Raw genomic sequence first — 4,794 nt, 5'->3', positions numbered from 1 at the left:
GGATGATGTATGGCCTATAAATATTTTAAATAAATAAAGTCTTCAATGTACTTAAGTTCTTTCAGAACTCTGGGGAGAATACCATCCAGCCCAAGTGATTTGCCATTCTTTAATTTGTCGTTCTATTACATCGTCCCAGTTCACTGTGATTTAATTAGAACATAAGACTTGCCATACTGGGTCAGACACAAGAGACCAAGAGTCCATCACATCCAGTATCCTGTTTCCAACAGTGGCCAATCTTTGCTTTGATATACTCCATGCTGAGGGTTGGTAGAGGGTGCACTGCCTTGTGGGGAGGCGTTCTTCAAGGTTCTGGTTGGCTCCGTCTGCTGGAGGGGGGAGATGGCCCACTGTCTGGACTGATCCTTGGTACTACAGGAACAAAAATTAGCAAGTAAGGAATAATTTTCTTTTGTAAACCGGTTATTTACACTTTTGGATAATAGAAGGATTAGGGGGTACGCCATGAAGTTAGCAAGTAGCACATTTAAAACTAATCACAGAGAAAATTCTTTTTCACTCAACACACAATTAAGCTCTGGAATTTGTTGCCAGAGGATGTAGTTAGTGTAGCTGGGTTTAAAAAAGGTTTGGATAAGTTCATGGAGGAGAAGTCCATTAACTGCTATTAATCAAGTTGTCTTAGAGAATAGCCACTGCTATTACTGGCATCGGTAGCATGGGATCTGTTTAGTGTTTGGGTACTTGCCAGGTTCTTATGGCCTGGATTGGCCAGTGTTGGAAACAGGATGCTGGGCTTGATGGACCCTTGGTCTAACCCAGTATGGCAATTTCTTAAGTACCTAACAGGATCCCAAAAGATCAAAAGATTCCATGTTGCTTATCTCAGGGATAAGCAGTGGATTTCTCTAAGTCCACCTTAATAATTGTTTATTGACTTTTCTGCCAGGAAGTTGTCCAAACCTTTTTTAAATGCAGCTACACTAATAGTTTTTACCATATCCTCTGGCAACGAATTCCAGAGCTTAATTATATGTTGAGTAAAAAAATATTTTCTCTTATTAATGTATCACTTAGGAATTTCACTGTATGTCCCCTAGTATTTGTACTTTTTGAAAGAGATAATAACTGATTAATGTTTACTTGTTCACCTCCACTCATTATTTTATAGACCTCTATCATATCTCCCCTCAGCCATCTTTTCTCCAAGCTGAATGTAAGAGAGACACAACAGCCAGAAGCAGAAGCTGGTTAGAGGAGGAGCTACCACTCTAGAAGGCCAATGCTATAAGGGGATTAGAGCATCCAAAATGCGCATCCAACCCCCTGTGGAGCTAATAGCTCTCATCACATGCAAATGCATGTTGATGAGACTATTAGCTATTCTCCCGATTCAAAAAAAATGTGTGCCTGACGTGCACATTTCTACTCTCAGAAATTAACGCCTGCCCGGAGCAGGTGATAATTTTTGAGCAGCCCAAAAATTGTACAGAAAAGCAGAAAATACTGCTTTTATGTAGGGTTGTGAATCGGGCTTCGAATGATTAAAAATATCGTACGATATTTTCAAAATTGTCAGAAATCGGGGGCTCCCCCAAAACGATAGGAGAACCCCACGAAATTTTTAAAGATGGCGCCGGCCATCCAGTGCTCCCTCCATGTGACAGAGGCCGGCCAATGGCACGGATACCCTATCACATGGTAAGGGCAAAGGGCCATCGGCGCCATTTTGATTAGTGGCAGCCGACGGCCTGGGAGCGGGAGATCGCTCCCGGGACCCCTACTGGACCACCAGGTACCTGTAAAAAGTTTTTGAGGGGGTCGGGAGGGTGGGGGAAGCTAAGGGATTAGTTTTAAAGGGTCGGGGTGGGTTTTTTTTTTATCGGCTTGGGCGCACAATAAAGCTCTGGAATTTGTTGCCAGAGGATGTGGTTAGTGCGGTTAGTGTAGCTGGGTTCAAAAAAGGTTTGGATAAGTTCTTGGAGGAGAAGTACAATAACGGCTATTAATCAAATTTACTTAGAGGTAGATCTTCAAAAGATATGCGAGCGCGTACTTTTGTTCGCGCAGCAGACGCGAACAAAAGTACGCTGGATTTTATAAGATACGCGCGTAGCCGCACGTATCTTATAAAATCCAGGGTTGGCGCGCGCAAGGGGGTGCACATTTGTGCAACCTGCGTGCGCCGAGCCCAGCGCGTGCTGCCTGTTCCCTCCGAGGCCGCTCCGATTTCGGAGCGGCCTTGGAGGGAACTTTTCTTCGCCCTCCCTTCCCCTACCTAACCCACCCCCCCCGGCCCTATCTAAACCCCCCCTTACCTTTGTCGGCAAAGTTACGCCTGTCGCCGGCAGCCCCGCTCCGTCCTCCGGTCCCGGGGGCTGGTCCGGAGGCCTCGACCACGCCCCTGGGCCGGCGCCACGCCCCTGGGCCCGCCCCCGAAACGCCGCATCGTTTCGGGGACGCCCCCGGACACGCCCCCTCCCGCCCCTTTTCGAAAGCCCCGGGACTTACGCGCGTCCTGTGGCTTTACGCGCGCCGGCAGCCTATGCAAAATAGGCGCGCCGGCGCGAGGGCCCTGTGCGTGTAAATCCAGAAGAATTTACGCGCGCGGCCCTTTTAAAATCTGCCCCTTAGGGAATAGCCACTGCTATTAATTGCATCAGTGGCATGGGATCTTCTTAGTGTTTGGGTAATTGTCAGGTTCTTATGGTCTGGATTGGCCACTGCTGGAAACAGGATGCTGGGCTTGATGGACCCTTGGTCTGACCCAGCATGGCAATTTCTTATGTTCTTATGTTCTTTTAGGGCAGGATGTCTACAGTCAGATACAATAGATTATATTTTAAAAAATTAGGCTTGATCCATTGTTACATGAATTAGTTTCAGTGCCAAAATGTGGAATATAAAAATCAGATAAATAATAAATAAATGAGCCACTTAACAAATGATGTTTCAATGATTAAAATAAATGAAAGTAAATTATAAGGTCAAGGATTTGAGGAATTGCTGATATCTGGACAGTCTTTTAATTAGTATAAGGAAATGTTGCTGTAAATATGGTTCTGGTTCTGGAGGTGCCTGCCTTCCATTCATCACACAAGCCAATTGGCTTGTGTGATGAATGGAAGGCAGCAAGTAAGAAATAAGCCTAGGAAGCAGTGAGAGTAGCAGGAACTCTGGTAAGAGGTAATTAATTTATGTCCTGGCTGGCAGTGAAATCCACAAATTAAGTAAAGGAAATAATAAAACAATAGGAGAGGTAGAAACAGAAGCTGTTTATAGAAGAGCTCTGGTGGATGACTGTATATACCAGTTCCTTATAAACAGAGTCCAACAAAAACAAATAAGTAAATAAATACACCCTAAATTAATAAACTCAGTTTAAAGCAAGAAGATCCTGTCTAGCAGCAATGCACAAAGAAAAGGGCATGCATGAAAGATGCTACGAGATGTAATCTGAGAAAAAAAAAAAAAAGTAAGATTGCATGGTTATTTGTAACCACCTTTTACACATTTCCAGGTGTTTAGGTTTGGATGATCATGAGCCCACATTGTTCTCTGTGACTTTATTTCTTTTGTTAAATGTATAAACCACCTTTCAATCAGGATCTCTTAAGGTGATATGCAAGATAAAAAATAATAAATTACAGCAATAAACATCAATATTCCTTAATATTCAATTAAACAATTTAAATACACACCAAATAAAACATATATTAAATATCATTGATCAATAAATAGATAACTAAAAGCATAAAGGCTCTCTTACAGTACTGACAAATTTAAATGTGAGGTTCAAGAAACAAAGATAAGGGTAGTGCAGACCATGGGACATAATCAGCATGAGTGCGAACAGTCTGGTTAGGCAGTCTTTAAAAAACTCAAATCTTTCAGCCATTTCTAGAACTGTTAGTAGTTGGTCTTGGCAGAATATTACAATGCAGAACACTTGGTTTTTGCTAGTGTTTCCCCATCTAGGTATTAGCCAGGTGTTAAGCTGCTTAGCTTCTGAGACCTAACACTCCTCCAGACTATTGTTACCAGGGTAGAATAGTATTGTAGGAAAGAAGCCAGCCTCCCTAAAAGGATGTGCAAAGAACCTGCAGTCTTGTACACAGACTGAACCAAATTGCAGGCCTGAGCAATAGAAGATGGAGTCTTCAGACTGTAATGACCTCTAAAGTTTCATTTTTAAAAACTGTAAGTAACTACACTGGAGAAAAAACTGCAATTGTTCCTCTATCAGAGATCTATCGTGATCTTGTTACTACTCTCTGACCATACTTTCCACTATATCCTTCCCTCCCACAGTCACCAACTTATAAGAACGTAAGATATGCCATGATGAGTCAGACCAAAAGTCTTTCAATCTCAGCATCCTGTCTCTGACAGTGGCCAATCTGGATCATAAGTACCCTGCAGAATCCAAAGAGTAGATCAATTCCTTATTACTGACTTCCAGAGATAAGCAGTGGCTTTTGCAGGTCTACCTGGCTAATAATGGTTTATGGACTTTTCCTCCAGGAACTTGTCCAAACCCCTTTTAAACTTAGCTATGCTAGATGCTTTAATTGGCAGCAAATTCCTTAGCTTCATTGTGCACTGAGTGAAAAAATATGTTCTCTGATTTGATGGTTTCATGAAATGTTGCTTAGTCTTAGTACAATTTAAAATTGTAAATAATTGTCCCCTATTTACCAGTTGCTTGCACCCCCACTTGTAATTTTGTAAACCTCTGTCATATCCTCTCTCAGTCACATCTTCTCCAAGATGAAGAGCCTTAACCTGTTTAATCTCTCTTCTTATAGGAGATTAAACTCTTCTTATAGG

Source organism: Rhinatrema bivittatum, chromosome 3 (genome assembly GCF_901001135.1).
Source record: "Rhinatrema bivittatum chromosome 3, aRhiBiv1.1, whole genome shotgun sequence".
Taxonomy (NCBI): domain Eukaryota; kingdom Metazoa; phylum Chordata; class Amphibia; order Gymnophiona; family Rhinatrematidae; genus Rhinatrema; species Rhinatrema bivittatum.
The sequence above is the reverse complement of the archived record's forward strand: the minus strand, read 5'-3'. Positions refer to the sequence as shown.